Here is a 27,976-nt window from a genome sequence, read left to right as displayed (position 1 = left end):
GTTTGACACACCACAGAAGTGGTAATGTTGCATGTCCTGGGTTCTAGCTTCAGGCATTCCTACACTTTCTACATTCATCAATTACTGGATAGTATTAAAAGATGCCTAGTAGTTGTAGTTCAAATGCAGAAGACCCCCCTCACGAGTAAGTACTTTATCATGTAGGTTGCAGAGTTAGAATTAGGGGGGCTCATATTCTTTCCAAATTATTTCAGCTCACAAAGAGGAGTTGATGTGGGGAATAGAAGTAGAAAGTTTGGTGCATTAGCATCTTAAAATTCATTCATTGCCGAGAAACTGCATACCTTACACTGGCTCCTTCCCATCTACGTAATTTGATGCACAGTCTGAAAATAAATTCTGTGGGAGACAAAGCAAACTTAGTTGACCCAAGTCAGTCATGTGACCTAAGTTAGGTCATTAGCATTTGATTAATTTCTCACGTTGTATAAAACTTTATTTTTCAGACTTTAATGCAACAGCATGGCTTGTCCTGGACAGCAATCACATGAGCTTGTCTTTTTTGTGAATGGCAAGGTAAGTTTTTTAATGCTTTTTGGATCATCATTTCTTTAATGTGTACTCTTTAAATTCAGTACTGGAAAGCTGTTATTCTGGAGCAACAGTTCATTCATAGGTAAACGTTTTGTGTCTTTGGTCTTCCTTATAGCATCCTACCTTCTGCCAAAAGAACTTGTGGGCTATTCCTAAGTTTACTCTATCTTTACTGTGAATTGGGATATTGGATTGTTTTATGGTTTCAATTCAAGACTAAGAGTTTTAAAATTGCCATTAAGCATTAAGTTATCTGAGAGAAATTTCAAAATCTTAACTCAACTCTTAACATCAGGCGGCTGGTTTTTATGCTCCTAGGCTAATACATATTCATTACTACTTCTAGAAAAGGCAGGGTTATTATAATTGGTTTCCAGAATCCGAACCCTCCCCAGGGCGCCTGCGTATCAGTCTCTGGTGGTCCCTTGGGGGTCGCTCGTGCTGAAGGCTCGTAGTCTTCCTCCCAGCCTTTGTCCTTCAGTCGTCCTTCAGCTTCCCCTTTCTCCTTATTTGGTAGTCTCTGGGCTGGATGTCAGAGACTTGCGCAACATCCCATGCAATAGTCAGCACTTTTCTTTTTTTTGAAAACCCCTTTGTTCTCTTATCCCCTAGACCCGGGCCTCAATGTTAACCCTTCAAATCCTCTATTGACACGAATTGCTGGACTATTCCTTACAATCCCTCGTCTTCTTTTTAGTATTATCAATTCGTGTCTCTTCTTCAACCTTTGCTAGTAACAACTGGATTTCATCAGTCGGTTCTCGGGGGGTCCATTTCTTAAGCATCGTTATTGACACATCACCTTTCTTCTCTACCGAAGTCATCACAAATTGGGTACTATTTATTATTCGGCGTATCAACAACATAAAGCAAGGTATTATACAAGGTATAAACAATAACGTCGTTACACCACATAAAAATAAAAATAACATCCTTTTAACCCATGGTCCACCGGGCAGCCATGAAAACAAATCTCAATCCATACCCTTCCAAGTTTGTACTGGGCCATGGGCTAACTTCCTAATTTCCTTTGTTATCTGTTTAACCACTTTTCCATTATCATCAATTTGTAAACAACAATTAGAATTGTTTTCCACACACTCCCCCTTCTTCTGCTAGTAAATAGTCTAAGACCATTCTATGTTGAAAGATAGCATTTCTCATCTGAGTGGATTGATCAGCCGAAAGATCCAAGGCCATCGCTGTTTGATTGGTTACAATTTCGAGGACAGCTTGCAACCTAATTATTCGGTTTAAATTATAAATAGGTTCTCAGTCTCCCGATACTACCTCATTCGGGTTCCAGGTAGCTGGTCCATAATGCTGTATGATTCTTTCAGGAGGCCATTCATTCTCTCCCCATTTTTGGGCACTACCCCCAGCTAAGGAAGCATCAATAGATCGTTTCATTCTGTTCAGGTCATCATATAATCTTATTCCTAAATGGTTTCCTTGTGTTTGTGACAATAAAAAAACAAGGGTCTTATGTATCCCACATAGCATATTCCCGACCAGTTTCTGGGTAGCCTCTTGTAAGCATGTTTGCCACACACCCAATAATGTCCCTTTAGGGCCCACGTCCCGTTTGGAAAAGGACCATCCCATCCCTCTTTACCCCTTGGAGCATGAAAATACAGTGTGTCCTTGTTACCGAGTGGTCCTGTTACAATGTCTGCCCCATTTGTACTCGTATATGTGCACTTCCAAGCTCCCGCATTGGGTTTCCACTTACAGTTACAATTCAGTTCTCTTTGGCGGCCTGTCATATGAGCTGACCAGAAATGTTTAAAGAACACTCGCCTCCCATTCTCATCCTGCCATCTCCAGCGATAGACCCGTACCACATGCTGTTCCTTAGTGGTGTTACCACGCTGACAGCTCAAGATCTGGCCGTCAAATTGTCCCCCCCACTTGTGCTCTTGCCACGGTTTCACATCCGGATCCAAAAAATTCCCTATATGAGCATTTCAGCCAAGTCCCGTTTCTCAGCTGGACGTGTGTGGTGTTCCATCTCCCACTACGTGCTGTACAGTTTATAGGTCTACATCCAGGATCGGTACAATCATATCCAGGAGACAGAGTCCAATTGCAAATGCTTTTTCCTACCGCTACCATTCCTGTTCTGTTCAAGCAATATATACCCCAAGCTGACAAGTGCAATTGCCATGGGCCTCCTTCCTCTTTCCAAAATTGTGTTCCATTATGAACTTCACTCAAATTACTGACCCACCACTTGGGTTCGACCGGGCCAGCTACCCAGGGCCAACTTTCAGTTCCCCCCGGTCCTCCACAAATCCAGCAGTTACTAAGGTTAAAGGCCTTGGCCACTTCCGCCCCCAAAGTGAAAAAGTTATTCCTCCATTCTTGCCCATGGCTCAATTGCCCCTGTAAAAACAATACCAGGAAGTATAGCATTTCTTATCATTTTGCGCCATCCAATCTTGAGGGTGTGGGAAACGCCTTCAGTCAAGGGGTTGGGCCCGCTTTCAGGGTCGATTTGAGCTTGTGTTACCGTTCAGCATTTCGGGGTGATCCAGCTCCTGGAAAACTAATCACAATTATGTTTTTTTTTTAAAAAAGGTTCTTCTGTTACCTTTCTTGGGACAACCTGACCTTAGTGCAGGAGAAGTCCAGTCGAGGCCCTCTCACTTGGCGGTCAATACCCATAGGGGTTGCCTCCCTCAGTAGACCATACACACCGCAGTGGAGGGTCCTGCCCCGGTCTTGCCTTCTCCCTTTCCTCCCTTCAGACTTGTCCTCTTTATCCGGTGCCCTTAATTCGTGCAAAGCCTCATTGCCAGAATATTAGTTCCTCTTTAGTCTCAGTTTCAGTTCCCCAGGAGTGGACCTCCAAGCTTCTGTAGTTATTGGTCCTTTTATTCTGGATGCGTGGGTCAAACCCCTTTCTGCTGTTCTCACAGCTGTTTCAGTAGTAAGTAAAACAAGGTACGGTCCCTCCCATCGGGGGTTCAATGATTCTTCTCTCCAGGTTTTTATTAAGACCTTGTCTCCTGGTTGTATCTTATGAATAGCAAATCCTAAAGGTGGTGTTTGAGCCATCATCCCAATTTCTCTTAGCTCTTGTAATCTCCTTCCAATGGTAATTATATATTTCTGTATACTACGATCCTCAACTACATTGTTCCCTAGAGACATCCCTTAAGAATAAGGCATACCATATAACATTTCATATGGTGATAATCCAGTCTCACTGTGTGGTTTAGTTCTTATGTTTAAAAGTGCCAATAGTAAGCATTTCGTCCAGGGCATTTGTGTCTCGATCATTAACTTAGCCAATTGTTGTTTTATTGTTTGATTCATCCTTTCTACTTTCCCTGAGCTTTGTGGATGCCACGGAGTGTGGTATTCCCACTGAATACCTAATGATTGACATAATAATTTTATTATTTTAGAAGTAAAGTGTGTGCCCTGGTCAGAATCAATGTACTGGATTATCCCATATCTAGGTATTAAGTGTTCTAATAAAATTTTTACCACCGTTTGTGCTGTAGCTCATGCTACGGGATAAGCTTCTACCCATTGTGTTAAATGATCTACTATTACCAATAGGTATTTTTTTCCTCCCTACCTTGAGCAATTCAGTGAAATCAACTTGTACTTTCTCGAAAGGTCTATAAGCTGTTTTTCTCCCTCCCGTGGCTGCTTGTCAAAACGCTTTCTTATTTATCTTCTGACAAGTTAAACAACCTTGTGTAATTTGCTTTGCTATTTCAAAAATCCCAATGCAACCAAATTGTTTAAGTAACTGATCACTTAATGCCTTTGTACCCCAATGTGTTTGTGCTTGCAAACGTTCCAATATTTGCCTCGCATAGGCTTTTGGCAATATCTCTCGCCCGTCGGGCAATGTCCATTCTCCTTGTTCTAATTTAGCCCCTATTTTCTCCAATTTTGTTTGTTCCTCGAGGGTAAACTTCTTTTCTCCTCCCTCTCGCCTTTCTTCCTCCTGTATTATATTAATTTTAGAGACCTGAGTCCTCAAGGCTGCTTCCTGGGCTTCTGTATCTGCTAGATTATTTCCTCTGGTTTGGTAATCTAATCCCTTTTGGTGTCCTTTCACATGTACCACTATCTCCTTTGGTTCTCTTAATGCCCTTAAAATTTTTATTATTAATTCTTGATGTATAAGATTCCTCCCTTGAGTATTAAACCTCTTTCTTCCCAAATTTTTCCAAAAGTGTGGACCACCCCATATGCATACTTAGAATCTGCATATATAGTCCCACTTTTCCCCTTTAATAGTTCCAGGGCCCTACATAGGGCATACAACTCGCAAGCCTGAGCTGACCATGATGGGCTCAAAGGTCCTGATTCCACAGGTTCTAGGTCCTTATTAATTATTGCATATCCTGATTTTCTTTTTCCTTCTCCTACTCAGGAGGAGCCATCTACAAACAGTGCTTCTCCTTTCTCCAACTCAGTATCCCTTAAATCTGGCCTCACTTTAGTCTGGGTCTCAATTACCTCTAAACAGTTATGTTGTAATTTCTCCGATGGTTTTCTGAACAAAAATTGTGCTGGATTCTGAGCAGAGGTTACCCTCAGTTCTAAGTCAGGGGAGTCAATTAGTATTGCTTCATACTTTAGGATCTGGCTATCCGTTAACCATTTTTCCGCTTTCTGTTGTAAGACACTTCTGACATTGTGTGGAGTATACACCTTTAAAGGAGCACTAAAGGTAATCTTCCTAACTTCTTCTATTAATAATGCTGTAGCGACCAAAGCTTGGAGACAAGCAGGTCACCCTCTGCTTACTGGATCAAGTAACTTAGAGCAATACCCCACGGGTTTCTTAATCCCCGCCCAGTCTTGAGTAAGAACTCCATATGCTGTCTGGTTTGATGTGTTCACAAAGAGATAGAAAGGTTTTTCCAGATCTGGGAGGCTCAATACAGGTGCTTGTATTAATGCCCTTTTTATTTCCTCGAATTTCTGATCATCTTCTGTGAACCACTTAAGTTGGTTATTAGTTAATTTCTCATATAAGAATTTGACCTTTTCACTGTAGCTTTCAAGCCATGGTCTACAATATCCTAATAATCCCAATATTTGCCGAATTTCCTTTTTAGTTTGTGGGGGTCTTAAGGATAAGATCCCAGATACCCTGTCAGGATTTAACTTCTTTCTTCCCTCACTCAGCCAATGCCCTAAGTATTTTACTTCCTGTTCCACAAACTGTAACTTTGATCGAGACACTTTTAATCCCTTTTCTTCTAGAAAATTTAATAATTTAATCGTAGCTTCTCGGGTTCCCTCTTCAGTTTCTCCCGCTACTAATAGATCATCCACATATTGCAATAATTTTACCTCCCTGGGTAATGTGAAATCTTGTAAGACTTTCTCTAAAGTTTGTCCAAATAGATTTGGTGACCCTGTAAACCCCTGTGGTAGCACAGTCCATCTTAATTGTTGTTTTCGTCCTGTTTCGGGGTCTTCCCACTCAAAGGCAAAATAATCTCTGGATCCCTCATCCAGAGGGCAGGCCCCAAAAGCATCTTTCAAATCTATTACACTATACCAAGTATGTCTGGGAGATATATGACTTAGTAAAGTATAAGGATTTGCCAGCACAGGGAATTTAGTGATTGTTCGCTGATTTACAGCTCTCAGGTCCTGTACCATCCTGTATGACCCATCCAATTTCTTTACGGGGAGGATGGGTGTATTATGAGGTGACATACATGGTTCTAGAGTTCCTTTTTCCAGAAGTCTGTCAACTACAGGTTTTAATCGTTTTCAACCCTCCATTGGTATAGGGTATTGTTTGATTCTAATTGGATGATGTGGATCCATTATTTGAACATTTATGGGGTCCATTTCTATCTTTCCAGTTTCCCCCTCCTTATACCATACTGAAGGGTTAATGACTTCTTCATCTTTTTGTGTTAAAGTGTATAATTTAATCTGCAATTTGTCCCCTTGGCTTTGAATGCTCAAGTTTAATCTCAAAATCAAATCCCTCCCTAATAAATTGTATTCCGCTTCAGGGAGCAAAAGTAAATCATTAAAACAAATTTTCTCCTCTGTTTCTACTTCTACATCTTTCTAGACAGATACCTTAAAAGGCTTTCCTTTTGCCCCTGCTACTGACATATAACTCTTCCCTTCTATTCCTTTTGGAAGTTTTTGAATAGTGGATTTTTCAGCCCCTGTGTCCACTAAAAATAAAACTTCCTCTTTATGGGACCAATTAATAGTTTTATCAAGGGCTCCGTTGATGTTGAAGTCCCCAGAAGATATAGCCCCTGACACCCCTATTCTTCTTTGAATATTTTCTCATCTTGTTCCCTTACGACAGTTCCTCTGAATATGTCCCTTCTTGTTGCAATAGTAACAGACGGGAATTGTGAATCTCTCTCGATAAGGCTGCCCCCTAGGTGTTTTCTCTGTTCCTTTTTCCCTCCTCTCTCCAGACGGGGTCTTTTTCTGACTTTCTCTTACTGCTGCTACAAAGATTTTGGCTTCTGCTTTTTGTTTTTCCTCACCTCTCCTAACATATGCTTTCTGTGCTTCCCTAAGTAATTCTTCTAATCCTCTCTCTTGCCAGTCTTCCAGCTTTTCTAATTTCCTTCTTATGTCCCCCCAGGATTTAGCTACAAATTGTGTTCTAAGGAGTGCGGTTCCGGCCACTGTATTTGGGTCAATTCCAGAATACATTTGTAGGCTTTTCCTTAATCTCTCCAACCATTCTGTTGGAGATTCATCTTTCCCTTTGCCCTAGGGGAACCGCTTCCCTTATTCCCTGTATGATTAATGTTCTCAAATCCCTCATATTCTGTCTTCCTTGGGGTTGTTGATGATCCCAGTGGGGATCCACATTTGGCCATTTTCGGTCTCCCGGGGGTCCTGCTTGATTCTGTCTTTCCCAAATTCTCATTCCAGCTTGCCTAGTCATTCCCCTTTTCCTCAGCAGTAAATAAGATCCCTAAAATGGACTGTATTTCTTCCCAGGTATAAGTATTGGGGCCTAGGAATTGATCCAATTTTTCAACTACTCCAAGGGGGTCATCTAATAGGGTCCCCATTTCTTTCTTGAAATTCCTTACATCTGTGGTATTTAATGGGACTGCCACAAACACGATGCCTCCCTGATTGCCTCCGAGGGGTACCTCTCTTAAGGGATATAGAGACGCTCCCTCAGATACAGCAGTCCTACTTCTCGTACATGCAGCTGGAGGTCAGTCTAATTCCGGTGCTGTTGGTGGTAGAGGCAGGGGCAACAGTGGTACTGGTAGAGATACCACAGCCACCAGAGGGGGAGCCGCTGCCAGGGGTGGATTGTTAGGATATAGAGGTGGCAGGTTATCCAGTGGCTCCCATTCATCATCTTTTTCTTTTTCTGGTTTTTCTTCTTCTTCTTCAAACTTCTCGTCTGCTTTTAGTGTAAATACTGAGGCTGGGAAAGGACGTGAAGTCCTGATCCATAATCCTGCATAATCACTTTCCTCCTGGCTAAAAGGTTCCTTTGAATTAACATGTATATTTAAGGCCTGGCAAATCCAGTCTTCAAAGGATCCAAAAACAGGCCAAAAGACGTGGTCTTAAAGGCTCCTTTGGCCATTCTATTATACAATACAGGACCATTTTTAATTTACTTTTTCCTTTTCTGGGGCCCCTATCGTTCCAATTTCTAATCATTATTCCTAATGGACTTTCTGGTGGTATGTCTGGTTATTTGCTCCCTTTCTTCTGGTCCCTGGTCTTCGATTTTGTCTGACCCATCTAGGAATTTTACTATGGCAATTCCCACAGCCCTTGGTTACCTTAATAACAGTGTCTTGCAGGGGGTTTAGGACCTAACACCCACCCACGAATCCTATAGGAATCGCTTCGGTCCTTCACCGGCCAAGTCCCTTACGGGAGATTGGAACTGCGGTTAGAAGACCTCCACAATTGCTTCGGAACTAAGTGCCGTCTCAGTCACACTCTTACACACACAGGCAACTGAATCCCACCCAACCGAACAGTATACGCCTTAAATACTTACGACTCCGTCGTCTTCATTCAGATCTTCGCGTGCAGAATTACGGGCAAAATATAGTGCTGCAGCCGGCAAGGGAGCTCGTAAAAAATCAAAATCTTTGCTTGCCTTTATTCAGGTTCAAGATGGCATTAGTCCCGACTCGACTCGAACAGGAGCCACCAAATGGTGGGGCGCCTCTCCTGGATCAAATGAGAATTCAGGAACCAAAGCTCTCCCAGACGAGCCCCCGAGGGTGCCTGCATATCAGTCTCCGGTGGTCCCTCAGGGGTCACTCGTGCTGAAGGCTCGTAGTCTTCCTCCCAGGCTTTGTCTTTCAGTCGTCCTTCAGCTTCCCCTTTCTCCTTATTTGGTAGTCTCTGAGCCGGATGTCAGAGACTTGTGCAACATCCTGTGCAATAGTCAGCACTTTTCTTTTCTTTTTTTTTTTTTTTTTGAAAACCCCTTTGTTCTCTTATCCCCTAGACCCGGGCCTCAATGTTAACCCTTCAAATCCTCTATTGACACGAATTGCTGGACCATTCCTTACACATCTGACTCTAGGTTTTTTTGGTTTCAATGAAGTATGTGGTACCATTTTTTTTAACTTTATTTTTCTTTAATTAGGAGAGCTTCTCTCTTAATGCCTAGAAAGAAATCCCACCTGTAGGAAAAAAAGGCACACTCTCACAGTCCAAGTGCAGGATCTTGTATGCTTGCATATTCTTTCCTCTATCTTTTTATAGTACAGTAGCTGGCATTTATATCCTTTGTTTCCTCCTCCATGGCTTCATATGACTAAGCTATTTAGTACCACAGTTCTCCTTCACCCCTCAAAGACATTATCCTGCCAGCTCCTGCCTTCTCCCCATATGCTCACTGCATGGTCCTGCTATTGCCACTATGGAAGGGATTTGAAGCATATCAAAAACAGGATTCATCCAATTCAGGTGAGAGCATAATGGACTGTACAGTACAGGAAGATATTGAGATTTTTCCTATCCTGTGTGTGTAATGAAGCTGGGCTTTTCAAAGAAGGTACTTTGAAGGTACAATGTAGAATCTCTGAAAGGATTCTAGAAACTCTGAATTTTATCAGATCCTTTTAGCTGAACAGGTGTTACTAGGAATTCATACAGCAATTGCTCTGTTATTATTGTTCTGGTGTGGGTACAGAAAATTGAATACAGAGCATGGAAAGAGTGGTGTTAAAACTTAGAGTGTTTTTGAGTTTTGTAGTCTCTGTGTCAAGGAATATGATTAATTCTTTAAACAGATCTCTAACCATGTTATTGGATTTTGTATTTTGATGCCAGAAGCAATAAGAGCCATTGACTTATTTCTGTGGAATATTTTTGTTATTGTTTCTTCCTGTAACAGTCATTTCATTAAGCCTTTTAACCAATATGCTAACTTGCCTATGGTCTGGCGAAGGTAAATAGTGACAGTTTGTGACGGTTCAGCAAAATATATTTGTTCAAATCTCAGATTTTTTGCAAACAGCAAACACAGGAGAAGGCCCTAAATCCTTTTGTGTGACCTTTCAGTCACAACCATCGGTCTAAAAGTTTGCAGAACCTTGATTAGACTGTGGTTTCATTTGCAACACAAAGTGCTAAATGTAGATTTCCAATCCAAAATAGCACAAGATTTCTTTTGGAGTGGTTGGGCTTGATTCTTAGCTAGTAGAAATTATAGATGTGCTGATATCAAAAGTGCTGAGTTAAGGATCCAATCCAATAGGTACATCACGTTGCTGATTGGAGGCATTACATCTGTAGCAGAGTATGAAATGCAGAGTATTCTCAATGGGAAATTGTGCTATTAAAAATTAGAGAAATTAAAGTTTTGTCATAATTGACTCTTTCTCTGCTTATGTTCTCCTAGTTCGATGATTTACAGCAGTTACTGAATTATAATTATCTTCAAACGATTATGTTAATATCAGTGCAACTGCATTTAAGCACACCTCAATAGAAAATGACTTTAAAACATGGCCCCATTGTTCATGAAGAACTGTTCACAGCACTTGAAGATTTTTCTGCATACTTCAGGGTTCAGTAAAAATCCATGGTAGTGGCTACACCAATACTACTGGAAGTGTGACCAAGTGTCTGGGGCTCATTCTTGAAGAATTCCAACAATTTTGTCAACCTTCATTCTAACGAATTAACTGTTGTTCATGTCTTTAGGGATACGCAACACAAAAAAAAGAGTTGTGTATTGGTGTGTGCAAATACAAAATGTAGTATTTTTCATGTACACATATACTGGGAACTACTGCTGAAAAAGCAAATGGTATTTGCAGTTCTTATTGCATGTAATATGAAATGCATCTTACTCTCATGTATCTTCGTCATCCTGCTCACCAAAGCTGTGTACAATAGCAAATCTTTAGAGGCCTTATCAGATATGTAGCTACTGCATTTATAGCCTGGCACTGTGATTTCACAGTTTAAACTCACTTGGCTTCAGGGCTAGTAATAGGAGCTGCCTGTTGCCTGGCCCAGCTCAGAGACACTCTTACAGAGACAATACCTACATTCCCAGAGGAGAAAACAAAAATCTACCAAGCTTTCTTGCAGCAGCTGAGAACTGTAGCTGGAGAGTAGATCAGGAACACGGTGGTATGTATTCAGCAGTGGCAGTAAATAAGGTGACACTACAGACATATCTGTATGAATGTCACTTACAAACACGTGGAGAAAAACTGGGTGAATCTGGGATATGTCTCGTAAAGCTGAATAGTTAATACCATCAGAAAAGTTATATGAAAGTTATATGAGAAAGTTATATGAGAAAAGTTATATGAGAGTCCTAAGCTAGTCAGAAGGAGCAAATATCTTGAGAATTGTAACCAGAGAAACCTTTGGTATCCCTGCTGACTGGTTAAGCAGAGAATTTGGAAGACTGAGCAAATAAGAAAAGTGGAGCTCTTTGGTGAGGTACTGCACGCCCTGCAGCCAATCATACTTTAGCTCGACTTTGGACACACAGCTGTTGATATCCATCACGTATGAGGCTTCTCTGACCTTTCCTTAATTTTCCTTTAAAATTTCCTTATTTCAATACCTTGTATTTCTTCCTGTAATTAAGCGAATTGGCCATCTATTTTTTTACTGGGCAGAAAAGTAAACCTGGTCCCTCTCAATGGAGATCATGAGACAGGACTTTTGAAGGAAACAATAAATTAAATTGCATTTAAAAAGTACAAATATATAACTTCAGTTAAGATTGAACAAAACAAATATAAGTTCTTCCAACAGGCTTTTAAGTGAATTAAATAGGGTTATGATGCAGATATCTGTTACATGTGAGAAGGGAAAACCTAAAAATAATTGTTAAAGTCTTTAGGAGGACACACTGTAAGCAGGTGATTGACCTGGGACTTGAACCCAATCTTATCGGTCAACAAATCTGTTCTCAACTTGGCATCAGATGGTGAGCTTTGGACTTCCTGCTAAATATCTTTGACAGATGGGCAGAACAGTGCAACAGTGAATATGACTATAGGTGACAATTTTCAGATGAAACACTGCTCCTGCACATTCCCTAGGTGAATTAGAATGGTACTTGCTTCTGAATGGAAGACAACATTGTCCTGGTATTTGCCTCTCATTTTAATTGGCAAGAAGTGTCTGCCAGAAGAAAACACCATCTTTCTGCTTCACAGGGCAAAAGAAAACAACATTTATCAACCTCATGAAAGAGAAAGGGGCAGGTGCAACAGGTAGAAAGGTCTATCTACACTGCCTTTGGCTATGTTGTTCCCTTTATCAGACAGATGTTTCCTTTTGTTGTTTATTCCTCTCTCATTTTAAGAAAAACTGGTTCATTCTGCTGATGTCTTAGTACCTAGAAACCTCTATTGAAGTCACTGGTACTTGTATGTAAATGTTTAAATAACATTTCTGTAAATCAAGCCCAAGCAAATCTTATCCTTGTCACATAAAATCTGTGGGGTACTTTGGAAAATCCTGGCAATGATTTCTACTATCTTTGAACTAAAGAAGTCCAGGGCTGATTCTCATTGCAGTGCTTGATAATTTCTTAAAAGCTTACTGTGCTTTAATGATTTAATGGTCTAAGAATTTTTGAAAGACAGCAGAAAGAGAATAACCATATTTAAACCCACATTGTTGATTTTCTGACTCTTAATAGCATTTTTGAGATGGACGTTTTCCAGAAAGTATAATATACTTGGTATTTTATGTTCAATGAAGGACTATAGCATTCATGTAGGGAAATATATTGCAATTAATGTGTATGATAAAAATTAACCCTTCCACTCAAAGGACTTTACAGTCTAAAGCTATATGCTTTTAAGGTCATTGCAGAAATTTGCAGCTGTTACCATCTTCCACTGAAAACAATGCTTACTGAAAATGTAAGCACTTCACATATCTTCAGTTAATTTTCATAGTTGCATGTTTGCACGATTATTTTCACTTGAAGCCTAGTTGTCCAGTCTAGCACAACACTCTTGTTATAGTGTATGGTTTTGCATAGATTCAGTGAAATTTCAATGTTTCCTTCTTGCTCTACATTCATTACATTTTTCTCCAACAGGTGGCAAATGACAGGTTCTCTTAAATGATCAATGTCTTGCTGACTGTGAACATGCAGACATAAAGCCCAAGGAGGTCTTTGTCTCTGTTATCATCCCATATTCTACAAAGGTAAAGCCTTGATTTCCTCTCTGAATTACTTTAAGTGTTTTGTGATGTATAGTGTTATATTGTATTATATCTAAAATAGGATCCAGGAAAAGACCAAAATAATTGTACATTTCAGTCAAAATACTGGATGATAGAAGCATTCTCTGCAACCTTGAATTAAAATAAAATTTTACCAATGTTGGAGAGGTTTCATTCAGGTTCCAGTGAAGTCTTACAAAGAGCAGGGGAGTACTGGGATTGTTTAGTCTGGAGAAGAGGAGGCTCAGGGTAGACCTTATTGCTTCCTGAAAGGAAATTGTGGTGAGGTGGGGGTGACTACCCTCTTCTCTCAGGTAACTAGCAATAGGACAAGAGGGAATGGTCTCACGTTGCACCAGGGAAGGTTCAGGTTGAATATTAGGAATTTTTTTTTTTCTCAGAAAGAGTGGTTAGACGTTGGAACAGGTTGCCCAAGAACGTGGTGGAGTCACCGCCCCTGGAGGTGTTTAAGGAAAGGGTAGATGTGGTGTTTAGGGACATGGTTTAGTGGGCAATATTGGTGATAGATGGACGGTTGGACCAGGTGATCTAAGAGGTCTTTTCCAACCTAAATGACTCTATCAAGTTATTAGAAATATTTAAATTATCTTCAGTGGCACTGAAACATGCAGGTTACTAATTCTTTGTAAAAAGATAAGAAAGCACTGACATCCCTGCATCACCTCTCTCACTTTCTCCAACCAGCTATCATCATCTGCTTCTTTGGGCCTCTCACTGTTTTTTCCCCACTCTCAAATGTGCTCTTGTGTCATTTTCAGACACAGAACTTTGGTCTTCCTGAGTATTTCCAGGAGAAATGTCACATTGCCAGAGAGCCTCGAGAAAAAATAATAAATAAACAAAAGTAAAAATAAAAATAAAGCTTATTTCTGGCCTCTTCTCACTAATTAATTAGCAATTTCTGCTCTGAACAGTCCTGAGCTATCATTGCGACTACTCACAAAATAAAGTCTAAAGTGCTGTGAGCAAAGGTGACAGTGTGTGGCTTTAGGAGGTTAGGGGTGGAGGAAATGGTGTCATTGTTACTGTGTTAGATATCCCTCTAATGGATGTGAGGAAAAGTACGGGGCAAGTAGGGGAAGACCAATCTACAAGCGAGTGTGTTGTGACTGAAGTCAATGAAGGAGTAACTGTCAGAGTATCTGCCAACCTTGGCATCTGCAGTCTGTCCCCAGAGTAGCTGCCCACTGCAATACAGCATAGTAAACATACATGGCCTCAAGCTGGAAGAGCACTCACAGCCTTTTAGAGGCTGATCAGCCATCCCAGGTTTCCCATCAAAAATAAAAGATTCCATGAGCTCAAAACCTGCAATAGCACAATCTATGCTGGTAGCAGCAACAGTGCTTCTGCTACACAGAAACTTTGAGCCTCAGTAGTGACTAGAGAGACAAACAGGCTGTAAGAGAAAACAAAAAACGAGAGGTTTTAGTTCTGAAAGAGGAAAGGTTTAGTTCCCTCCATAGAGTAAAAGAAGAAATAAATCCCATCTGCATTGTCCCATAAGAAGTTATACCACAGAACTAAAGCACCCATGGAGGGTACTCCAGACAATAGCATGGCTGGTGAGCTCAGAAAACCACTTCAAAGAGGAGGAAGACTATCTGTCAGTAGTCACATGAATAACACACGAGAACCAGCAGCCTCACCATACAGAATTAACACCATTCTAGGTGGGAGGCTGTTTTGGCCACTCTCTTTCATGCTGAACTGTCTCTTTGGCCAATTCTGCTGACACAACAAAAATGCATACGGACACTTCTTTATTATTTTTTGCAAGAATTGTCAACAGGAAGCAAAGGAACAGCAGTGTAGATGGAAATCCATCTGTCAGTTCTCACTCTTGTTCCTGCCAGTTGCTGGTTTTGATTTTGGGTGGGTTGGTGTGAATGTTGTTTAAGTGAAGCTAAGTAAATCCTGTTGAGAAGGTTTTCCATCTCTAAGTACACTTGCTGTTCATCATGTAATCCTGTTTTCTTACAATTGTCATGGGGGTATCACATGCACAGTAACAGATCTAACCCGCTAACCCCTACTTTAAAAGTTCTGTGACTCTGAATATGATTTTGTTTCTGGGGCTAGAAAGGGCACTTCATAACCTCTCTTCAGAGGAGTTGTCTGTCCCTGATTATGAAATAAACTATTATATGTTCTTTTAAAATATGTTTTAACCGTTACCAAAACAAAAGGAGATTTCTGACAACAGAAAGTACAGTTTTCTCTAGTGCCTTCCTCTGTAAATGCCATTATGGTAGCTAGAACAAAACATAATCTATGAGTGTAAAATCTTCACAAAATCAGTTTCATTAGTATAGTGGGGCCTTTGTGTCCTGAAACAGAAACCACTATTTGGTGAACTGGAATTTGATTTAAAAAACATACCAGCCATATATGAAGTGGCTTATACCAGAACTGCTTTTCCAGCATTGTGAAGTCATTAAATTCCTGAAAGGAAAAAAAAAAAAAAGATTTTGGCATGTTTTCTTACTTGCAGATAAGCTCAAACAATGTCTTCTCTTAGTATGTTTCCCTATGATTCGCTTCATACTTCAAGAAAAGTAAAAAACAAAAAACAACGACAAAAAAAAAGAAAGAAACTAATTCTAGCAAATGTTTGTTAAAAATTATGCTTTTTTTTTTTTTTTTGGACAATGATAACTTGTTGTGGTTTAGCCCGGCTGGCAGCCAAACACCACACAGCCGTTCGCTCACCCTCCCCCCTCCCTCTCAGGGATGGGGGAGAGAAACAGGAAAGTGAAGTCTGTGAGTTGAGATAAAGACAGTTTATTAAGACAGGGGAAAGAATAACAATGATAATAATAATAATAATGATAATAATAGTATTAATAGTAATAATGTGTACGAAATAAGTGATGCACAATGCAATTGCTCACCACCCGTTGACCGATGCCCAGCCTATCCCCGAGCAGCCGGCCCCCCCCTCCACCCCGGCTAGCCACCCCTATATATTGTTCAGCATGACGTCAGATGGTATGGAATACCCCTTTGGCCAGTTCGGGTCAGCTGTCCTGGATCTGTCCCCTCCCAGCTCCTGCTGCATGCCTAGCCTGCTCGCTAGCAGGACAGAGCGAGAAGCTGAAAAGTCCTTGGCTTGGTGTAAGCACTGCTCTACAACAATTAAAACATCAGCATGTTATCAGCGCTCTTCTCATTTTAATCCAAAACATAGCACCCTGCCAGCTACTAGGAGGAAAATTAACTCTGTCCTACCTGAAACCAGGACATAACTACAAGGAATAATAGATCTGTTTTCTTTAACAAGGACAATCTATGCCATTGATGGAATTTTTATTGCCTTTTTTCCATTAGGATGACTTCATTTCAGCCTTCAGACACATTGAATGTCAGAAAAAATGCTTTGTCCATAGTGAATTCTGGATTGCAAGTCCTCTTCAGTCCAGGCACAGCCACAATTGTAGGTTGAACTATTTTATATGGAGGCATTGGCTCAACCACACTCAGTGTAAGAAAGTCCTGTGAGAAGCTAGTAGGAAAGTACTACGGATGTCTTAATGTAATTAAGCAAAAAGCAGGAGTTACGGTGTGATGTATGGGGTCTGTTGGATTCTGCTATCATCAGTTTCTTACAGTGTCTCTTTTACCAGTCCTCCTGAATAGGTTATTTCTTGATATAACTTACTCTGATTTACTTACCACTTCCAACATACGTCGCAATAGTTTTAGCTGTCTTTTATTTCTAAGAGGTGTGGATTCATGCTAACCTATTCTTCTACCAGGCAATGGAATGATCAGATGCTGAATGAAACTTGCAAACTGGTTCTGAAGGAAATTTCTCTCCCTCCAACAGCTCCGAGTGGAAAAGTGGAATATAAATGAACTTTGCTTGTCAGCTTCCTATTCAGACTTTACCCGGAAGTGTTACATGGTTTACATAAGATGGTAAGGACTGGACAAGAACTGCGTATCCACATAAGCATGCGGGCTGCAGTAAATCTCTGCTTTTTTAAATATTTGGGAATGGGAGATAGGGGGAGGATAAAGGTGCTATGCTTTATTTCAAAATATGTGAGGGGAAAAGCTTTACTTTAAAAAATAAAGGTCTGACAATACTGCTCTGACGTCACCTTCCTTTCAGTATCGCTACAGGTATGCTGAACTTTCACGGGAGAAGAAGAATGCTTTGGGAATGCTACAAAGGGGTGTTCCCCAGGGTGTCCAATTCTATCAGGTGAGGTTTATGTTGTATCTGTAACTGCCACACACTATCTTATGACAGTATGAAAAGGACATGCAGCTGGCACATGATAATGTTTGCTCAGTAGAAGATTTCAGTTTAAAAATATCTAAAATTTCATCAAGAAATTTCACCCATATCTTTGTTTTGTTGCAAAATCAAAAAATAAAAAATAAAAAATTTTGCTTAGTATCAGTTTTTCACCAAAAACTTTCAGCTTCAGCCAAGAATTTGTACTGTTCGCTTTTGAGAGATTGACTTTTTTGAGAAGACGTGTTTTACAAAGGACTTTCTACTCAGTAAAAGCCCCCCCCAAAAAAGCACAGAAGTTGGAAGACTTTTCCTGTCCCCAACAATAGTCTGTTTCAAACTGATGTGAATTATCAGAAACTCAAGAACAGAGAGTACCAAAGCTGTATTTTCATTAAGTATGACTGAAGTACTTTCAACTCCAGGCTCTTTGAAGTATTAGAGGGATTTGATGGGGATCTAATTAGCAGAAACCTGGATGAAGCTGTTTTTTTGTTCTAGTCAGCACTGTCCAGAATACAAATTTACCTGTCTCCTTAGGAAGATGGACAAGAAGAATTTAGAGATCTGAGTATAGCCGTGATTTCAGATATATTTTCTCCGAAGTAAACAATGTGAAACATTATTTGTTTAAAGCAGTGTTGAAGCTGAAGTCTGCGAGTGTGGCTTGCTTGGGGTGCTATCAGAAGCAATACAGACCCAGCAGACAGGCTAGCTAAGATCCAGAAGGTTTTAGCTCTAGTTTGCCATAGTTCCACTGTGTGAACAAGTAGTTTTGTCCCTTTTAAATCTCTGTATCTGGATTTTTATTTTTTGCCCATTTATTTGTTGCAATCTTTCTGTGGAAGAGTCTGCCTTTTACTAGAGATTTGCATGGTATCTAATGCAATATATTTCTTTGACCTCAGGCAGAACACTTTAGTGCCAATAGAGCACAAACTATAAAACTGGAATTAATACTTTCTAATGTTTCCCATTAATATTGTCATAAAATCTAGACCATTTTCACATGGATTGTATCACAAAATGATCACAGAAAATGTTTGTAAGTCTTTATAATTACTGTGCTGTTCTGAAGATGACGTTCCTATTTGCAGGATGTTGACCCTGGACAGACTCCACAAAATCCTGTGGGATGTCCCATCATGAACCAGTCTGATATTAAGCATGCCACTGGTGAAGCAGTTTACATTGATGATATTCATCCAGTGGAAAGAGAACTTTTGCTGGCTGTGGTCACCAGTATTAAAGCCCATGCAAAGATTATGTAAGTATGAAAAAACTATATACGCAAACGGTTGTTTAGAGTATTCTCTATTTTTAATGTCTGATTTGGCCATATAATGAGGTATGCATTACAAATGAGTTAAGAATGCCCTTACCATGTGCTTTAAATAATGTCAGATATGGACAGAAGAGTCTGTATTAATGCATTCACCCCTTTTAGTTCAGAAAATGTAGGAAGTAAATATGTTCTTAAATTCTGAAGATACTGGGACTAGAATTTAAAGAGCTATTTATGCAGTACACACGCAGATGCTCATACTTTTAATTTTTTTTGCAATATGCTAATCAACACTTTTCCAATTTATTCTCTATGTAAAGGTTTGTGGTGAGAATACCAAGGGGATTATTTTTCTGTCCTGAAGTTTGTGAAATTACATACACTAGAGAGATTTGTACAGTGTATGATGGTCATTTATGTGTGCGCTCTACTTTCCAGGTCACTTGAAACATCAGAGGCCTGTCAGGTGCCAGGAGTGGTTGATGACAGTAAAAGATGTTCCAGGGCAAAATGGCAATGATGAGCAAACATATGCAGAAGACAAGGTATTTCTTAATTTGGAGGAGTGCCTGGACCTTTTGCTTCAGTTATATAAAGGGAAGAAAAAAAAAAAAGGAATGGAGTTTTTCAAGTACTGAAATATACGGGACCTGGGCAGCCAATGTGACCATACAAAATGTCCCAGGCCTCATGCTGTCTGCATCACAGGTGACACTGCTGCCTGGTATTTGCAGTGGCACAAGCATAATTCTTAGTGTGTTGCTCTTACCCCTCTATTCTTTCTTGTATGAGTTTCACTCATTTCTGAGAATAGACAAGGAAAGCAGTCTGGGCCAGATGGGGTTTTACTTGACACAGCATCTGGCCACCTCAGGACAGCCACAGGGAAAATGTTTATGATCACTGATGTCAGCAGCATTTTTCATGCTGGAGATGTTGCAGCAGGTGAAGGATGCCAATAGCATTTCTCATCTAATGAAGTTAAGTCTGCCCTGGAATAGTATTCTTTGAGCAGAATATAAATAGTGGCATTGGAGCATAACCTATTTGCACAAAACAGAATGTTCCTTCTCTGTAGAGAAACGTAACCACTACTTCCCCCCCCCCCCCGCCCCTTGGGTAATGTACATTGGTGTGTGACAGATGATTTGCATTGGACAGATAATCTGTGCTGTGGTTGCAGAGTCACTGACTCAGGCAAAGTGTGGAGCTAAAAAGGTGAAGATAGTTTATGAAGCCATCTGGAGCCAATTCTGGCTATTGAGGTAACAATCCATCTTCTCTTCCTTGTTTGATAGATCTCTTAAGTCACCTCATTCACTACTCACCTCCTTGTGCAGATATTTGCCAGGCTTTGGATTTTTATTTTATTTATTTATTTATTGGCTTGAGATGTGAGTTTGTTTCCAAAGGTGAAATGTAAAAAGTTTATAAAAGTCCTCCAAAGTTTTATTTTTAGAAACATAAAAAATTCTTGTTAGGTACCTATTCATCCAGTATATTAGAAGCTGAAATTTGTAGATTTAGGTTGAGATTGCAAAACAAATATTCATAAAGCATTAAGGGAGCTGGTGGGAGCCAAATTCCCAGCAGGAGTAGATCAGCATAGAATTAAATTTGAAAGCTTATGTTTGCAGAGGCTCTGGAATCCTACATCCAAGTTCTGAAAAGCTTCAAGTCTGGCACATTTTCAGTAGCAAGCAATCTGATTCTAAAATATTTTCAAGGGCTCTGAATGCCATTAATAGGTATTAAGTATTTCTAATCTAGGGGAATGACAAAATGAGATGAACAATGAAAAATAAAAAACAGAAGCTCTCTGATAATGAAAGGGGAACAACTGTCCTGGTCTTTCTAATACTTAGCTGCAACCATCTGTCCATCTGAAAAAAAGGATCATGCAAATGATTAAAGATTGTACTATATAAAAATCATATGACAATTACAATTAGCATGTTTTGTTTTCATTTCTTGCTGTAGCATGCAATAAAACACAATGCATACATTACTGAAGAAAGGAAAATAGAAAAAGGAGATATTGAGAAATTATTTCATCAGTTAACTTAAATCCTAGAAGGTAGTTCATGCATGCAGTGCATCAGGCAAGGGAGGGGAGTCATGCTAGTTCAGAATCTATTTTCCAGCTGGTAGCTGAATTCAGATTTCTATTCTCTTCTCAACTAAACTTACTCTTGGTGATTTTTTTGCCCCTTAAGAAGTAATGGAGATGAAATGGCCACATTTAATGAAGCTTAACTATCCCCTGCTAGGAATTTTTCCCAGTGCTTCACCATTCCTATGATTAGAAAGATTATCCTCATGACTGACTGAATTTGCTGCAAGTTAAGTACTACTACTTGTTCTCTCTTCCGTGGGTGTGTAGCACAAGCTATTCTCTTCCTCTTTGTGGTAGCTTTCCATGAATTTCAAGATTCATGTATTCCTGCATTTTTTTGGGTTGAGCCTCCTCTATATTGTCAAACTCTCCATGCAAGTTCATGATTTCTGATAATTTTTTTCTCTTTTCCTTTGGACTTTTTCCAGCTGTTCCTCATCCCATTGTATCATCCTCTAGTGGATTCAGTTCTGATCCCTACTACTTCTGTGTGAATGTGTGTTTTAGGAATAACTGCTAGGGAAATTTTGTCAGACCTAAGGATGGCATAAAGGAAAGATCACACAGAACTGACAGAATTAGTTTTTGTTCTGTGGTGTCCTGACGGATTCCCCTCTCTGAATGGAAAATTGTACAAAAGGAAAGTGTTGGATAGAAATGGGCAGAAACAGTGAAAAAGGAGAAGGACATACTGATGGAAAGAGGATAAAAAAGAAACTAAAAAGGGAAAGCATTCCCTCACAGAGTGATTTAGAAGAGAATAGATTATAATCATATTATAACAGATGAGATACTGCCTCCTTAAAGAATAAAAGGCGTCAGATATTAAGTAGATTTTGATCTTATCCTGGGGAAATAAAGCTATACAAGCTTTAGGTGATTGAATAATTTTCCCCTAATAAACAAATGGTCCCAAAAATTGTAAACCTGAGATACAAAGAAACCAGAAAGAAATTAAACTTCATTTTTCCTTCTGTGAGAGAATGCTTTTTCCCCTGATACATATATATACAGGAAAATATAAATTCTCTCCCAGTTCATTTGAAATGCAGCTTAGATTTTCCTATAATTACATACATAATAGGTGAATTGCACCTGGGAGAACAGGAAACCTTTTACCTGGAAACACAAATAGTGTGCTTGTTATTCCAAGAGTGGAGGATAACGGAATGATGTGTCAACTCAGCGTGCAAAAGGCGTACAGATAAACGAAGTATTAAAGACACACGTTTCTTACCTTCCTAAATAACTTTAAAGCTGAACTACATCTGGAGTTACTTTCAGTCTTCTGCGCTTCTTTTTAAACTCTCTAATGCTGTTCCCAATTCAGATTAATTGACTTGAATGGTTTTTTTTAATGAAAATCAGAGGCCTCACTACTAATGATGAAGCTGAATGTAACAGTAATTCTCCTGAACAGGATGCTATTTGCATTATCCAATCCAGTGCAGGCACAAATGAGCAATATTACTATGGGATGGACAAAGGGTGTCTTAGATAAATAATTTGACTTTAATCTCACTGAGAAAAGACTAATTATGTGTTAGGTATACTGGCTGTATGAATTATATGCAATAATGTGGAAAAAAGTTAAGAAGTCCTAGCTGACAGCAGAATTGAATTGCAACTCCGTAGAAAAGAACAGTTTCAAAGAATGTATGTGATTTCTACATGTTTAGTATTAGCTTTTGCAGTTAATTACTGGCTTGCATTTTTTACACTTTCCCTGTCAGCCCTACAAGTTAAACCTCTATTTGCATTTCTGGCAGCACTGTCTGAGGAAAAATTTTCAGAATGCAGTGGTCTGTCAGCATTTTAACTTAACTCTCTACTGTGCTGTAAACAATCGCTCTGTTCCATTCAGTTTGATATACCAGTGGATGCTTTATATCTAGCTGCAGATGAACTTTACCATTCTATATAGAGTTTATCACATCTGACATCAAAAAGTCAAACTAGTTTATGGAGCTATTGTTCCATTTCCAATATTCTTTAAAGACTGGATAGTGCTTTCATTAGCATCTCTGCTTGTTTGAAAGCCTTTTTTTTTTTTTTTGTATCTACAGCAACTCCAGTTTTCTGCTCAGCATTCTTAAGCCTGTTACCTTCTCAAATATAGTTAGCCATGGAAAATAGGCATTTTTAATGTACTTTTGTATGTGACAATTCTTAACAAAATCCTGGACTTTCACTTTTGCAGGAATTAGTGGCTTCAGCTTTAAACCTCCAGTCCAATAAAATTATGTGCTATGTGAAACATGTTGGTGGAGCATTTGGTGCCAAGATTACCAAGCCTTCACTCTTTGCTGTAACTGCAGCAGTGGCAGCCAACAGGTAAATTAATCTAACTAATCAAATGAAGGATTTAACTAAAACAAACCAGAGATGACATGGCTGAAGTAAAAAGGAACATCAGACCTGAACCCTGCCCGGGAGGTTGGCTTGAAGACATGATCTTTCTTATCTCTTTGGCAGTAAATCTTGGATTAAGACTTGAAAATTATCTGGGCTTCTGGCAATGGAATTCACTTACTATCTGATAGTCAAAAAATGGTGTTCATGCAGTTTCTCTTAGGGCTGATCTTCAGAAATCCCAGCTTTATCCAGGACTTTTCATTTAGATATTCAGTGAAAGTGTTTTTAATCCTAATAAGTAGGTGTGCTCACATCAGCCCATTGTGCCATAGTTCTCCTTTACTCTGGCTTCCTTGCCATGTAATGTGCATGCTTCATGGAGCTTGCATCTTCCTGTTGAAAAGCTAAAGGCAAGTCCCTGAAAAGATCTGTACCCCTGCCTTGTTTTTGTAGCCAAATAAAATAAAATCTGCTAAATCAACCTAAATTAATACATGGTAGGTTAATAAGAAACTCAAACATAGAATGGACTGATTTACTGCCGCCAGTAGGAGTTTGGCCATATATATGTAATATCTCTGCAATCTGCATGGATAGACTGTAACAGAAGTAGAGTTTTTAATGTTTACTTTAGGACCAGGCATGCAGTCTGTTTTGCCCTTGAAAGAAATATCGATCTGTTAATCACTGGTGGACAGCCCTAGCCTTTCCTTTACCTGAATGCAGTAACTGCAAAAACTGCATGAAAGTCTATGAATTGCTTAACTAGTTTAAGCAAAAAACAATCCCTTGCGAACACCACTCATCTTAGCCAGGCAGCTATAATAGGACTTAGCAAGCAATAATGTTCATCATCTTTTATCTTCCTATTCTTGATCCTGATGGAGCTGCATCAGTTTACATCAGTTAACAGTTCGGTTCCCAGTTGTTTTACAGTTTTCTGTGATTGTTCCAATTTAAATACTATGAGATAAAGCATTAAAATATAAAACCATATATAACTTTTTCAAAGAAGAAGAAATCAAAACTAAAATTAAATTTGATGCATGTTTCTGAACATATAATAAGACAAATATATGCACCATTTATTCATTTTATTCTGCCATATGGGTGATGAAATTATCAGGATGAAAGGTGATTACCAAATCTTCAGAAAGCAGAGTAAGCATAATCATAGTTAATATTTTGTTTAGTGATTTTATTGATCTTGTCATCTTCCTTATGGTCTCTGTTCATGCGGAAAACAGTGCTGAACAATCTTTTCAGATTCTGTGTGAGTAAAAGTATAGTCAGTGTCTAGGTGGGAAAATAGCTTTGTGGGCATCTGAGGCATTCTGGTGATTTGTGGCTTTTATATGTATTTTGCTCTCGGTTTGTGTATTCAGATCCAAACTGATGCTATCCTTTAGACAGAAATGCATGCAGGTCTTTTTTTCCAATTTGGTGGCAAAAAATCCCTTGTGTTCTGTAGTCTGAATGTCAGGCTGTATTTGTTAATTGGTTAGCTTATTTATAAAGAGCAGCTTGAACTACATGAGAGGAAAGACCTCTCATGCAATGGTTGCAATATTACAGGTTGGATTTGTGAATGTTGGTAGAATCATAGCTGCAGATTTTCAGTGCTATCTAAATTGTGGCTTTTCAAAAGATGAGTCTGAGTTTGTAAGTTCTTCACTGATAACACAATGACAGAACTGGTCACAAAAAGAAAATAATAGCTCTCTGTTCCAATTTATTTCTCTTAACAAAACACCTGTTCTTGGTAGATGCAGCTCTTACCTGCCTAAAATAGAAATGCATCTGTGACCCAGATATGGTTTAGAAAATACCATAAAGGAAATACAGTATTTCCTGTCAGGTGATATTGGACATTGAAAATTCAGGACATAAAAAAATCAGATCTGTTCAATGAGGACAGAGATACAAGAGGTTTTATTAGGCAGCCTATTATGATAAATTTATCCATTAATTTCCCCTGAAACTGAAGGTCTGATTTTTTCCTCAGTAGTACTATTGTAATTCCTATGATTTATATGCAATTTCTTTGATTTAAAGGCAGTTTACTTACATTAGTGTAAAAAAAGGAGAGCTTTCAGGCCTCCTGAGTATAGTTGTACTCCACCTTAAAGCAATTATATCTTGTTGGTGTCTTGAGTGTCTTTCACAGCTTTCACTGTCTCTTTAAAGGAAATAGAACCATTTGAACAACTATAATCTCTTATTGCGGGTGATTGAGTACATTGTGTTGAAAGTGGACAATGCATTTACAGCACCATGTAAATTTGCTTACTGTTTAGGTTAGGGAAATACACATGTACAAAGGAGATAACCTAACAGGCTTCAAAGAAGAGTTTGATGTGGAGAATCTGTGGAAATGTTGGGAAGAATGTTTGGACAAGCCTGACGACTGCAGCCAGAAAGCAATGGTGGAAGAGTTGAACAAGAAAAATTACTGGAAAAAGAAAGGGATTGCCATTGCCCAAGTTTTCTGTTGGTTTTAATGTGAATTATTTTCACCAGGTAACCTCTTCAAAATGGTGCTTTTACGATCTTAGATCTCTATTTTTCTCTCCAAAACCAGGAAGCATAATCTCTACAGGCAGTAGTGAAAGAGAAAAAGAAAAGAATTCTTACTTGCTAGACTAACATAAAATATCATCCACTGAGGTATATGTACTCCTTTTCAGAAAGATCACTGTATGCAGCTGACCTCTTCATAAATGCTAACTCAGTATAAGAATATTCACCTCACAGAAACCTGGGTTTCTGGTTCCCAGCGTGCTATCTTAACCCAGCAAAAAGCTAAATCATTAACTGTCAAAATGTGGAACTTGGAACCTTCCGTAATCTAGTCCGTAATGAGGGAAATGACCACTCCTATAATTTAAATAGCCTCTGCTATGTAATAAGTTAAACCCTGCTACTGGAATTTCTTACTGCTCAAGATGATCTGTTTTTCTGGGAAAATTTTTCAAGGCTTTGGTAGTTTTTAAAGTTTGTTTTTGTTTGTTTGTTTGATTTTGTTATTTTTAATTCATGCCTTGAACCAAAAATTCTTTCAAATTGGTTTCAGGTTCAGACAAATACTATAATTTGTTTATGAAGAACAAATGCATGAAAAAGTAAATCCACGTGGTTCATAGCTCAATTTCTTTGTTGCATCTCTTGATTATTTCTGGACAAATTCATAGATTAAGAGCTCAGAGAGAGATTCATATATTTCATTCAACAATGGTCTCATGGTAAATAAACACTGAATGTAGGGATCACAATTCACTTGATACAAAAGATCAATAAGAGGCATAAATAACAGTTACAGTTCACAACTCTTCAAAATAAAGCTCAGGCATTGTGCTGACTTTCCAAAATCTAGATCTAAATCTTAGAGAATAGATTTATTGTTTACTCTGGTCTCTGTGAGGTGAGACTGACTGACATCAGCAAAATGTTACCTGATTGCAAATGTCACAATTTGGCACCAACAAGATCACATGACCATTATTTCTCAATGTAAAATTACTTAAAAAAAATAAAAATGTTTCAGAGGCACTGTATTTCACAACACCTCTTGGGCTCCCGTGTTTGCTCTCTGAGTGTCGGGATCTGATTGCACACTGCACCAAAATGTCTCATTATAGAATCTCTAATTCTCTTTCATATCCACTTGTTCCTTCATAGGTTTGGGTTGCTTGTTAGGGGATTGATTTCTTTCATCACCATTCCTTTGGAAGTTATTTGTACCTGCTTTTACCCATGAATGAAAGTTCATTACTTCCATTTCCTTCTGCTTTTTGCATTTCCCCTATTTAAAATAGCTATTTACTGGCACAGGGCTGCGTCAAAGTACAAAGTGAATCAGGTTCTAAGCCTCTTGACAGCCTACAAGAGAGAATGGAAAAGTTGTTGTCATTGCTCCATCAAAATTATATACTGTGAACATCAGTTTTATTACTTCCCTCTGTGGATACATGCAAACAAAAAAAGTTAGGACTAATCCCTTGGTTTCAAAAGGCAAGACTACAATTCTGCTACTCTGTTTTAAAAGAAAAGTTCTGTAGATGTTCATATTAGGAGATAACTTGTCATCTGTCCAAAATGCCTTTGAACCAAGTTCAAAATCTGCTCTGTTCTTCTCTTACTGAGGACGAGCAGGGAATAGTATCTGGGGTTGCAAATATGTTACAACTAGAGACAGCATGTATGTGTTCACCCAACTTAAGAAGAAGAAAGATGTGCTTTTCTGTTATTTGAATGAATTACTGTGATCCTTGCAGAACTCATGTTAATAACTACTAGCTCATTTAGAGTCCACCTAGAGTAGTGAAATTTGTTATTGTCAGACTATTGGAGAATTTCCACTCGCTCTTAATATACTAATTCTTGCAAAATAAATCTCTTTGCCTTCTTCTTTTTCTTACGCACCTTTGTTCAGTGTGGTAAGAAAATCACTATGTTTCTGTGTCTTCTCTTTAGGCTGGTGCTCTTGTCCATATCTATATAGATGGGTCCGTACTAGTCACTCATGTTGGAATTGAACTGCATCTAGAAATTCACACTAAGATGTTACAGGTTAGTTAGTTACTATCTGAGAGTAAACAAAATACAAGAAAGATAACTGAGCCAAAAAGATGAACAGCACTAAGAAGTGCAACAGAAAAATTCTATAGGTATAAGAAAGCCAAGTTTAATGTTGGATAGTTTCTTCTGAGTTACTGATGAA

General features: G+C 39.0%; 1 pseudogene; it reads left to right on the top strand.

Moving 5' to 3' along the window:
- Window positions 1–483: 483 nt before the first annotated feature.
- The window catches only part of LOC121072173, a 37,385-nt pseudogene continuing 9,892 nt past the window's right edge, over window positions 484–27,976 (top strand).

The sequence above is a fragment of the Cygnus olor genome, chromosome 6, assembly GCF_009769625.2.
Source record: "Cygnus olor isolate bCygOlo1 chromosome 6, bCygOlo1.pri.v2, whole genome shotgun sequence".
Taxonomy (NCBI): Eukaryota; Metazoa; Chordata; class Aves; order Anseriformes; family Anatidae; genus Cygnus; species Cygnus olor.
Note: the sequence above shows the minus strand (reverse complement) of the source record. Positions and strands in the feature narration are given on the sequence as shown.